Here is a 13,210-nt window from a genome sequence, read left to right as displayed (position 1 = left end):
TATTATTATTATTATTATTATTATTATTATTATTATTATTATTATTATTATTTAAATTTAGCCCTCAGTGAAACTGTACCAAAACAAGCTCCATCTGTTCTTTAAAACAGTAGTCTCATCCTTCTATATCTTTGCAACTGCATCCCATCAATCACTCTGTTAAGAACCCCGGGACACACCATGACAGATACAAAAAACTCACATTCTCCAAAAAGGATGTGTTTGAGACTGTTTAAAAGTTTACGGCATTTTGTTATTATGCATATTATTTATAGTAGGTTTTAAGGACATTTTAAAAATTACAATAGTATTGTTGGAAGTAAATCCAAGTTTTCAAAGTTATTACTAGCATGTGAAAAGTTCTGAGCAGAACATAGAGTGTTACTTTTAAAAAAGAATTAGTTACTTTATTCATTTCTCCAATTACCCAACAGATCATTGCTTGTCACTGGCACTGTAGTACGTGTTACTAAAGTGTTACCATTACTGTTGCTGCTGTGCACCATTGCAACATACCAGAAAATGCTCTCTGGTTCTTCCATATGAATAGTTCAGATATTTCATCCTTGAATTCAGAAAAAATATATAAAGATATACCAAAACAAGCCTTCCCTAGGACTTTCTTCCTGCTCAGATGCCGTGTACTACAACAACCACCTCATACACACACACTCCAAATGGAAAGCTGGGATTTGTATTCCAACAGGCCAAGAAAGTGCCATGTTGGCTGGAGTTCTACATTTCTTCAGAAGGCATGGAATTCAACTACACTCAGATCTGCTGCTCAGATAGAAATGAAAAATTGTGTTCATAGAAGAAAACGTACAAAGTTAACAATTCGTGGTACCTTGCAAAGATCAGGTTGCTTACTGTAACTGCCATGGCTCAGTGCTATGGAATTCTGGAAATGGTGGCTTCTTGTTGCACCAGAGCAGAGCTCTGATACAGATACACATGCAGTGCGGATGCAGCCATCATTACAACATAGCAGACTAAGTGGTTGCCATGTGCACTACACACAGACACTTTGGGAAGGGACACAGAAATAGTTATTCACTCAGTCTCTCTTCTTCCTCATCTGCCACTCCTCCAACCACTTGCTCTCTCATGCCTGAGTAAATGCTTAAATTCAGACAGTCGTTGTTGTTCCAGTAAGAGGGCTGGAAATCCAGTAATAATAGCCAGACATTTTTTTTAAATGAATAATCAATTAAAATAAAAACAAAAACAGGAGTAGTCTTTTTAAAAAGTCATTTGGTTAAACCATGGTTTAAAGCCACCTTGTTTAAACTAGTCAATCCTGCTATGTTAGCTGAACCATGCTGGAGTAGGTGGTGTTGGAGGTAAGGTTTTAGAGAAAAAGGTTGCTCAGGTCTAGTAGCTTTCCTCTGCCGTCTCTTGCCACTGCTGTACCCTGCTACCACAAGGTTAGTGCACCTACAGGATTCTACGTTTTGTATTTGCAATGAAAATCCTGCATCCGACCTAGGCTATGTCTGCCTTGCACCAACGGTATGTGAGCTATCAGTTGGGAGCCACTGCTTTAAAGTACATAAGGAGTTCTGTATTAGAAAGATAATTATACCTTTCAGTCTCTGTGACAAATGTGACAATAGCGACACAAGAGTTCAAAGATCAAATGGCAGTGCTCAAATTATGGGAGAAAATGAAATCCATATGCCTCAGCCCAGCTCTTCCTAATTATGTTAGCTAAATCACACAGACACCCCCAGAGCCTCAAACAGCAACTAAGGGGGCAGGCACAAAAGCTCCAGAGGCCAGGCCCTGTCTACCATGCTATCCTTGTCCCAGTAATTTGAGCAATGGAGAGTAGAATTACTGCACTGAGCAACATTACCATGATGCTGGTAATGGTACAATGTACAATCACAACTCTTAGAACATATTGCCATCCCAGAACGAAGCTGTTAACATAACCTCTCTCTGTGGAACCCCAGGGAACTTTATCTCTCCAGAATCTTTGACATCCCCACCCAACTCACATCAATTTATATGGAAGCTAGAGTCTGTAATCAAAAGCAAAGGACTACCTTCAATGAATAAGTTTGTTTAACTGAACTACATATTTGGGAGAGAAAGAAATGGGCTCTGCTATCCCTGCCTACATGAGTAAAGTCTAATCTGCACTGCCGAATTAATGCAGTTTCACACCACTTTAACTGCCAGGGCTCAATACTGTAGAATGCTGGGATTCATAGTTTGCTGAGATATTTAGCCTTCTCAGTCAGAGAGCTCTGGCACCACAACAAACTATAAATCCCAGGATTCCATACCATTGAGCCGTGACAGTTAAGACAGTGCTAATTTTTGCAGTGCAGATTAGACCTAAGAGGAGGAGAGGGACCTGGAAAAAATTGAATTACATCTGAGAATATCAGGGCTCTTCTAGATTTGTCTAAAGAAGAGTGAGTTTTCACAGTACAGCTTCTTGAGTCTTACTTGGTTTTGCCACTTGATGCCTCTACAACTACTACGGTAATTCCATTCTGTGAGGCCTATTTGTATACTACGATTGTTCCAAATGGATGGAATATGGTTTGTTGTGATGGCTCTGTTGTTAGCCAAAGAAAGATGAGGAAATTGAGGGGGGGCACCAAATATGACGATGCTACTTTAATTATTGTGGAAATTAGCTTTGCAGGAAATTAGCTTTTGCAGGTAATCTTTAGGAACATTTGCACTTGTATAGACCAGTAATAACTGAGGACAACTCCAGGTTTCAGGTGGATTTAGAGAGTCTTATTTAGAAAAAAGGCAGAGTGCAATCATGCACACTAGCAATTCACACAGACACAGTATACAGAGCTAACTGAAATGGAAATATGGAAATGGGATTGCAAAATTTGAGGCATTTGCAGGGGTGATAATTAGCTGCCCAATGAGTAAACCATAGAAAGCTGGAGTAGTTTAGACTAGGAGGTCTGAGTGCAGTACAGTTGCTTACACAGAGGGACAAATTTATGCACACTATGAATGTGCAGAGACTAGGTTTTGGACCAATATTTATACCTGCTAACTAGCCTCTGGGGGTGTGCTTGATGATCTCTAGCACTGCAACAAAGACCTGATGGCTTTCCCATTCCCGACAGTGGGATTCCAGACTGGTTGATGGCTTAAATTTCAGTGTGACAAAAACAGTAATTGGATCACGATATCCCCAGGATGGATGGACAGGGAAGTTTGGCTGGGAACACAACAGGTCATAAGCAGAGAGGTTGGTTTACTGCTTTGTGTGCAAAGAGATGCATTGTCTCAAAGTGCAAGAGGAAATGCAGATTACTTGAGGGGAGGAAGGAGCAATTAGTATAGTATTTAAGTTTGTCTTATTACCTAGAAATGCATATGCCTCAGGACACATTCCTTTTCTCCTTGGTATCTGACCTAGTGTTCCTGAAAGGTCAGTGACCTCTTAAGAACATGCTGTCTCCAAATATGAGATATGAAATATGGAGACCCCAAAATACAGCACAGGGTATGCAGGGTGTGCTAACACAGTGGTTTGAAGGGCAAGTTTTCTCTTTGAGTTTGTTTTTTCCCCAAGGCGAGCTTTAAATTTATGGGTGTATTTATACTGTAGAAACAATGCAGTTTGACACCATTTTAACTGCCATGGCTCCACTCTACCAAATACTGGGATTTGTAATGTTGTGAGACTCTATCACTCTTTCACAAAGGAGGCTAAAGCCCGTAAAATTATAAATCCCAGGGTTCTATAGAGTGGAACTACAGCATTTAAAATGATGTAAAATTCTATTATTTATGCAGTGTAGATGCACACCTAGTGAAATAAGGCCATTTCACTGGTGCACTAGTGGGCACATCAATGTGTTGGCAGTTTTGCAGTCATCCACCCCCAGTATTTCCCCCCAGAAAAGATGCTGATGTTGATCCTTTTCCTCCCAAAACAAATAGCCATTGGATGTCCATGGCAGAAGCAAAGGGTTGAAGGGATCTCCACCCCAATCCAATGCTGTGGTCCTGGTCGAAAACAGTTCCTATATCTGCTGTCTTATAAGTGGGGGAATGGCTTGCAAGAGTGGATTGCACAATCAACATCATGTCTACTTTGGGCATAAAGACTAGCATCCTTTCATGAATTGTGAGTAAGTTATGACTTTCAGAAAGAAAGAAAGAAGGTTATACCCATGATGCATATAAAATAATAAGTTTACCAGTCTTGGCAAAGTTTTTAAATTAGTAATAGTAGTATTACTGGTTGCCAAATGGATGTGCTGCTGCTAGATAAAACTGGAATGCTTTCTGCCTTTAACTTTAAGCATCTTTCATGGAAACATGCATGGCAGATCATTTGCATATTCAATACCAGTGACAATTTACTTCTCCCATCTGAGCAGGGCTTTCAACTGTGCCACTTGAACTAAATTAATAAACAGTAATTACAGAATGTTGTGCGAGCTAGCTGTTGATGTTGAGCAGATTCTAATCAACACCTTCTTTTAAGGGCCAATTAAAGCTGAATGTATGCAATATAAACATCTTCTTGTATTTAGACATGAACTGCAGTACATGTTGGGGGAGATCTGGAGAAAAAATGCAATTACAGCAAGTTGGATATGACTGAATGGAAAGAAGGATAGTTTTGCCCTCATACTCCATGAGTGAATTTAGCCAAGTCTTTATCTTCCTGTGCTGTCTCTGCTGGCTTCTTGTCATTCGTTACTAGAAGATGTGGGAGATATTCAATAATTTTGCTGCTGGGCCAGAATCATTTTACATCACATGGCTTTGTTCTGACTTGAGTCATGTCTGTGTTATAAATTCAAGACAGTTTATCCCAGAGAATGCTAAGAACCATGATTCTAGGAAGTGAACCTACAGGTCTCAAACAGAGACTTGTCAGCAATGTCATCAGGTTACAGTTCCCAGGCATTTTTGAAGTAAGCTACGGCAGTGATTACCAAGAGACCACTGTATAACACTTCATAGGTCATAACCATTTCTTTGAATAGTACCCCCAAACATATTGGCAGCCAGTGGAATTGTTGTAGTAAAGGAATTGTGTGATCCCCGTAACCAGCTCCACTTAACAGTCTAGCTGCAGGTCTTTGTATCAATTGAAATGTCAAAGGAAGCCCCATGTAGAGCATATTAGAGTAACAGGCCACATCCACACAGGCCTGAATGGTGATTTATTCCTCCCAATTTCTCTGAGCGCAGCTTTCACTTCTCAAATGTTGAAGTTTATCTTTGTATGGATCTTCTTCCTATGTGTTATTCATTCTTTTATATAGCTCTTCTGTGTATTGCTTCCATCATCTTTTATTTTATCTTGGTAATGTATTGTGTTTCTGTGCTGGTCGTAGAGCATTCCCACCCTTGGTTTAAATTTTCCTTTGATTTCTCAGATCTTGTGGAAGTGGTCTCTTGTTCTTCCTTTTTTGATGTCAGCTTCTATTTATCTGCATTGATTATTATACTAATTCTCTTTATCCTTGCACAAAAGTTGTTAAACAGTTGCATTCAGGGTTCTGGCCCCATTTCTGTCACCATATTGCTTCTAATCTATCCTTTACTGCTTGAAGAGTTTTACCTGCCTTCAGTGCGTAATTCATCTGGTTCCCAGTCAATTAGACTTAACATTGCAAATCTCTATATTTTTTTACAATATCTTTACATTCCAGTAGGATATTGTTTAGGAAGTATTTCAGCATGAAGGTTATTTTATATTTATTTATTTATTTAGCTTCAATCTAATTTTTGATATTAGTAGTTTGTGGTCTGTGCCCTGGTCTCGTTTTTGCAGAACGAATAAAGCTTCCCCATCTTCTGCTTCCAATTAAGTAGTCTGTCTGATATTTATATTAGCCATTTGGTGGTGTCCATGTGTACAGTCTCTTCTCTGGTTGAATGAAGAATGTGCTTGTGATGTGATTGTTGGCCTCACAAAATTCTGCTAATAGCTCTCCTGCTTCATTTATCAATCCTAGTCCAAATTTTCCTACAATCTTTGATAACTTCTCTGCTTCCTACTTTAGAATTCAAATCACCTATGATGAACAATAATTCCTGTTTGGGTGTGTTATCAGTTTTATTCTGAACTCCATCACAAAATCCCTCAATTTCTTATACTATTTATCTGCCCTCTCACCTCTTTGTTATTTAATGTAATCTAATTGGTATTTTAAAATTCAGGAAAAATTCTTTCATAAACATGTTAGATCATAACCCTATGGTTCCTTTCAAATAAAAAGCAATGTTTTTCTTTTCTGGACAGCTGTCGTATTAAAAACACAAGAAATGCTATTTTTACAATTTCTGACTTTACAAGGAAAAGACTATCATCTCAACACCTCTAGTCTATGTACATTTCATGCTTCATGCAAAACTCTAATGCATGCTTAGATCAATTAAACTGACATGCAGTTTCAGTGGATTATGGTGGCAAGATGTTGACACACAATATATAATTTCAACTCCTTTTGTTTTTAAAGTAAGGGCTTTCAATCCTGTTGTGAAAAAAATCATTTTATTAGCTCTACCTTCTGTCTTTTTAAACTTGTCCCATTAAACTACAGAACTGGAACTTATTCAGGCATAGTGTCTTTCTGCTTTAAGTCAAGTAGCCCTGACATAACTAAAAAACCCACCAGTAATGTGCTGGCTTAAAGACTTTTGCAATAAGTTCCAGTATGTGGCATTTTCAGCACAACCACTACATTGCTGATGCCACTGCAATGCCCCCTCTATTAAACAAGCTGTATTGCTCTGCATCATCTTCATCTGGTTAAGTGTTTTGGCAGCTGCTTTTCTCTTTGTGAGAAATACAAAAGTTCTCTCAGATTTTCAGACTGTCCCAGGCACTCATCTGCTGTAAAAGGATATCATGCTCATGTCCTCTGCAAGAGGAGATCACGCTAGGCATGGGATCCCATAGCCCATATCTGTGCTCATGTGGAGGAAAGGCAAAGGCCAGCTTTGCTAACAAGAATAGCCCTGCTCAGAACGCAAAGTATGGGTTTTGTTTTGTAACAGAGATGCACGTACACAATTTCATAACTTCCGAAAGGAGATGGAGAGTGGAGAAGCAACAGTCTAGTGGTGGCTCATGGCTTCCAAATCAGTAGATGATAAATCTGCTCCAGGTTGTGGTCTGAATTTTAAAGAGATGTCCAAGATGATGAACCTCTTTTGGAAACAGGTGTTGAATGTGCCAAATGTCATCTACATTGCTCACACTAGAACTGGTGTTGGGACAATGCAAGTACAGGGGGGAACAGGCCTTTTGGCCCATGCAGACAGGGCTTTAGTTCCACCATGTTTTCTGAAACAAGGAACTTGTTAGAGGTGACTTGCAACTCATTACTTCCATGCTATGGGGACACTAGCTGTCTTCACATTCAACAATTACTTATAATGGCTTACTAAAACAAGCCAGGGAGGACATTTTGGGGTTAATCCTGGGCATTGCCAGGGAGAACACCAGGGAGGACATTTGGGGATTAATCCTGGGCATAGATCACCAGTGAGGACATTTTGGGGATAATCCTGGGCATAAAACTGGAATGGAGGACCTCTGTTCACCCTCACAGAAAGGATTTTGTTGTTGTTGTTAATTTGACAATTTGACAGAATATGCGAACGTTGCCACTAAATGTTTTTTAAAGGGGGGGAGCACTCATGCCGGTGACAAATGGCTGCATGACACGTCACTATTGACGACAGCAGAAGTAAATTTGATTGACAACAAGGAGGCTCCATTTTAAAGCACAACTTCTGGAAATGTGAACATTAGCGGGGTAAATTACACCGGGAGCTTCGATTGGGGTAAAGGTAGTGGGAACTTCGTTCCAGAGAGATTTTGTACCAGCTTAGCAAATCCGACCCAGATCTACCCAGGGCAAATGCGCTAGTGAAAATGGGGCCATAGTATGACACTACTTTAACAGTCATGGCTCCATCCTATGGATTTTTGGGATTCTTGTTGTAGCACCAGAGCTCTCTGACAGAGAAAACAAAATGTCTCACCAAAATCCCAGAATTCCATACATTTAGCCATGGAAGTTAAAGTGTCAAACAGTGTATATCCAGTGTTTGTTTCAGCATGCATTTGAGCTGACAGATAGTGGCATTTTTAAACACACTGCCTTTTCCTGGTTCTTTTTCAATATGAATGTTGCAGTTGTCTCCAGTTGTTCTTATTTTCTGTATCACTTAGTTGACATTATGTATTTTTGTTGCTGTTTTGAATCCATTGTAAACTTGTCTGAGCATCATGGTCATATTGGATGGGTAACATGATATAGCCTCTGAATTAAATATATAAATAAATGAATAAATCAGGAGTGCACATAATAGATTAGTTTTGTGCTAGCATAAATTCAGTATGTAGTTACAACAACAACAACACTCATGTAAAGGGAGAAAGGAGGAAGGGGAGGAACCAGTTACATGGCAAAGCTGTCAATGATGCTTGTTATCAACAATTTATACATGGTTTCTTGAGCCTGAGGAATGGCCTCAGATGCTGCATAACTATGGCATGGAGGGCAGAGTTCTCCTGTTCTGTTCCACTGGCCATAAACTTCCTCTACTAGAGAGGTAGAAAAGTGAAAGGCCCACTAGTTTGGGTCTAGTAAACATTCAATCGAGCAGAAGAAGCTCCTAACATTTTTATCACACTCATGTGACCTCCTAATCTTAAGAGAAAAAAGCAGTGGTTATGTGTAAGAAATCACAAAAACAAAGAAATATTCAACCAGAATTAAAGTGAGAGTCATACAATGAGATATTCTTCCTCTGTCTTGATCCACCTCAAAATGTATTGTGGAAGATTTCCAAACTCTCTGGAGCACATATCATGGCTTTGCAGGGACCTCACCCAGATCGTCTGATTAAAGTAATTTCCTCAACAGAATGACCCAAACCATGATTTTTCCAGGTTTCTGTGCCATCACCGTGCAGATTCAGAAAACATCAAAAACAGGGCAACCATATGTCCTAACTGCAAAAGAGAACAAGGCACCATGAAATGTAGGAAAGAAAAATGTAGTACATTACAAAATAAAAGATAAAACACTAATATAAATATAAATTCATGGCTAAATGGATAGCATTTTCAAATTCCTCCTGGACCGAAGGCTGAAATATAGGACATGTCCTGGAAATGGAGGATGTCTGGTCATCCTGACCAAAAAGGATATGTTAAATATTGCTTTAGAAAACTACAGCAGATGCATGTGTGAACTTGGAACAGAATTCAAGAGTCTGCAGAGGAGTAACTGCCTCTTGCCAGTATATCATTCCTAAATAGAGCAGAAGTGATTTCATATATTTTATGTAAGTATGCTTTCTTTATACTGTAAGGGTATGATGATATTTGATCCAAAGCATAAGGTGCAGTTCTAGAATCTAAATGTTACTCCATATTTGTAACTGATTAAATTCTTTTTCATACACACACTTGCATAGAAACGTAATTTTAATGCTTCCTTTCAGTATTATCACTCAGATACCTAAATTACTCATCATTTCCATCCCAGTATGAGTATTTCTGTTATTTTATGTTGAAGTGGTTGTCGAAGAAATTTGCTGGTGGGAGGAGAAAATGATTTAGCACAAAATGAGTGGCATTTATTCATTATTCCTAAAATATTACTTCTGGTGGTCATTTTGGAGAATTTTGTGCCATTTTTATGTCTTAAAGAGTTTTTAAAATTAATTTAAACATAATTATGATGCTAGTAACAACTATGGCAGTGAGGTACTCTTTTAGTAAAAAGCAGCATGTTACATTTAAAAAATAATGTTTCAAGCTGGGAAACCCAGAACAAGAATGACCATCCCTAACATTGCTGCACAGCTTCTGCTTGGAGAATTTCATCCCTTGTCAAACATCTCAGAAGAACCAGAGATATAGGTGCACCAAAGAAACCATGGAAGATCTACATAAATTCAACCTCGACAATAGGAAATCGAAATAGTCAAAGATTTCCTGTACCTTGGTTCCCTGATAATACTGATAAATGCTAGTACTGATAAAAACAGAGATTGTAGTCAAGAAATCAGAAAACTAGGAAAGGGCAATCATGAAAGAACTGAGTTAGATCCTAAAGTGTAAAGATATACAACTTAGGCGGGTTACAGACGGGCAGGGGAGGACGTCTTGGAGGTGTATTCAGCTGAATGCGGAGCCTCCAGACAGCCCGCCCCGGGAGCGTGCTTCAGGTGTTGGGGCTTCCACACGGGGGGCAATGAAGACGCCTCACCTGGGTCCGTTTCGGACCCGTAGCTTCCATACCACCGCCTCGGAGGACGCCGCAAAGAGAGAGGCAGCTTCCGCACGGGCGGCTCAAACCGCGGCTTTTTTTCTCTTTTGCCGCATGAGAAGTGCGCAGCTGCAACAGACCAGCACCAACCGGCAAGTTCCTTTTTGCCGGCTGCGGAATGCGCATGTGCGCATTTAAAGCGCCCAGGGCCCCTTTAAACTTTTTTCCCCGCCCTGCCCAAGAACAAAGGTGCTCTCTTGCCAGCTGGTGATCAGCTGATGTTGGCATCCTTGCCCGCTTGCGCATTGCGAGTGCCACCACTGGCATCATGGATGCCTCCTCTCCTTTGTTCACTGTGGTTTTCCTGAAGCTGCAATCCACAGCCACAGGTGTCGCCGGTGCCACCGCTGTCTCCTCCGCCCCCTCCGCCCCCTCCGCCTCTATTGCCGCTGCATTGGAGCTCCCATCATCCACCACCATAACAGCTGTAGACTTGGATGACAGCAGCAGTGATGATGATGATGACACAGAACAGCGCACGGCAGTGGCTGCCATAGCGCTTCGTCAGGCTGCTGTTGGCGGTGCCATGGCCCTGGCCCGAGTGGCGTGCCTCCGCCGATGCTGGAAGGTCCCTGCATCGCAAGACTTGTGGGACAACTTTGTCTCAACCATATGGTCTGACGAGCAATGGTGGCATTTCTCCCGAATGCCCCGTGCCCTCTTCCACAGGTTAGTGGGCATCCTGCGCCCAGAACTGGAGAAGGCAGACACAGTGATGAGGAAAGCCATCCCGGTGGAGAAGAGAGTGGCCATTGGTGTCTTTTCACTGGCACAGAAATCCACCTACATTGTGACGGGGGCGCTGTTTGGGACGGGCGTTGCCACCGTGGGGGAGATTGTGGTGGAGTTTGCCCTGGCCACTTTTAATGAAAGCATGCAGCTCCTTGTAAAAGGGCGGGGGGGCGCCCTTCGTAGTACCTCTGGCCAGGGCGTCTCTGTATTGTTTGTATTGAGATTTCAGCGACTTGCATTTTCGGCGACACTCCTCCAAAGTTCTGTTGTGGCCCTTGGCTCTCATGGCTTCTTCCACTTCTCAATATGTGTCAGCATTCAGGTAGGACTGCTCCAGTTTCTGCAAAATGTTTGGCTGGGACAATATAGCTATGAGGTCAGCCGTCTCAGTATGAGACCAAGATGTCCCCCTGCCTTTTTTCGGGGTGCTGGTGGATGGCTGAACCATCCTGCCTGGTGGCAAAGGGGAGCCGCCACACAGCTGTGCCAGGAGCAGCCGAACTGTGCCTGTTCCCAGGTGAAAATGGCGTAGGAATGTGTGTAGGGGGACACTTTAAATTCCAAACTTTCCCTTATCACTTTCTACAACCAAAACATCCGCCGGCAAAACTTACAACTTCCCGCATTTCTAGCAACGCATGCGCACAAGTGGCTCTAGGGTTAGGGTTACGAGGCTTAAAATGCGTCGCAGCTGTGCCGCAGCTTCCACAGCTCCATGGCAGCGGACGTTGCAATTAAAGCCTGACTGCAAACCGCGCATGTCCCGGACCCCGACCCATTATGCGACGCAGCTGACACGGAGCTTTTAAACGGGCAACTTATATTTGCGGCGTAGCAATTCTGACGTATCGGTGCAGCAGCTTACAGACGGAGCTGCGCACGTACGCCGCAAATCAAAAAGAAGCGGAAAAAAGCAGCACCTTTTTAATGCCGCTTCTTCCCGCTTGGGGCGTGCGGGCGGCGCGTTCATGACGGCATTCAGGTAAGGCCCGTCTGAAGGCTCTACCTTCATGACGTCATGAATACACCCCCTTTTGCCCGTCTGTAACCCGCCACTGTTCCAAAGTTATAAGCATCCAAGCCATTGTATTCCCATCACCATGTATAGATTTGAGAGCTGGCAGTGAAAAAAGCAAATAGAAAGAAAATCAATTCATTTGAGATGTGATGCTGGAGAAGGATGCTGAGGATACCATGGACAGCCCAAAAGACAAACAGGTCCTTGAACAGATAAGGCCTGATCTATTCTCAGCTGCCAAGACAATTTAAATTGAGGTTGTCATACTTTGGACACGCCATGAGAAGGTATGGCTCATTAGAACAGACAATAATGCTAGGAAAGGTAGAAGGTAGCAGAAAGAGAGGAAGACCACATGCCAGATGGATAGAGTCAATCAGGGAGGTCACAGGTAAGGGCAGTTAACTCATGAACGTCAAATAAAAAAATAAATGGTAGACCATTTGTTGTTGTTCAGTTGGCGACCCCAAATGGTGCCCTTGAACACGATGGTTGGAAATTAATCCCAATGCAAATCAGTGCATTATACTTTTGAGTAAAAATGGTTAAGATTACTCAAAGGCAGTTAACAACAACTAGTCACCAGTTGTCTGGTGTCTGGATCTGGCTTAGGAAGAGAGCCTTCTGGAGTAGGAAATACAGCCTAGGTAATGAGTCAACAGGTGTTACTAAACAGACCTGAAGTGATCACATTCAGGGCAAAAGGTATCTCTCAAATGCATATCTCTCCCCATATAATCCGCCCCGCACTCTCCGATCGGCCGGGAAGCAATTGTTGAGGGTTCCTGATACGAAGTACACCGTGACTGCACAGAGGGCGTTTTCCAACTCGGCCCCGCAGCTTTGGAACTCTCTTCCCGGTGAGCTCCGCTCAGTTACCTCCCTTGACCAGTTCAAGAAGAAGCTGAAGACCTTCCTCTTCCAACAGGCTTTCCCCCAGACGCTGTGATTTCTGCTCTCTCGCCGTTACACTAGCATTTTAAGCTAGTTATTGTTGTGGTTTTTAACCTTGTAATTTTTATCTTGTTTTTAATACTCTGATGTATTGTCATAGATTTTTTATGTGGATGCTGTTTGTAAATTTGTACATTGTGTAGTACCTTTGTTGTAACCCGCTTTGATCTCTTTGGAAAAGCGGGCTATAAATAAACAG

General features: G+C 41.8%; 1 long non-coding RNA gene across 1 annotated transcript in view; it reads right to left on the bottom strand.

Moving 5' to 3' along the window:
- Nucleotides 1–13,210, bottom strand: part of LOC121929677 — a 58,670-nt gene that overhangs the window by 15,666 nt on the left and 29,794 nt on the right. The window lies entirely within an intron of this gene.

The sequence above is a fragment of the Sceloporus undulatus genome, chromosome 4, assembly GCF_019175285.1.
Source record: "Sceloporus undulatus isolate JIND9_A2432 ecotype Alabama chromosome 4, SceUnd_v1.1, whole genome shotgun sequence".
NCBI classification, from domain to species: domain Eukaryota; kingdom Metazoa; phylum Chordata; class Lepidosauria; order Squamata; family Phrynosomatidae; genus Sceloporus; species Sceloporus undulatus.
The sequence above is the reverse complement of the archived record's forward strand: the minus strand, read 5'-3'. Positions and strand labels throughout refer to the sequence as shown.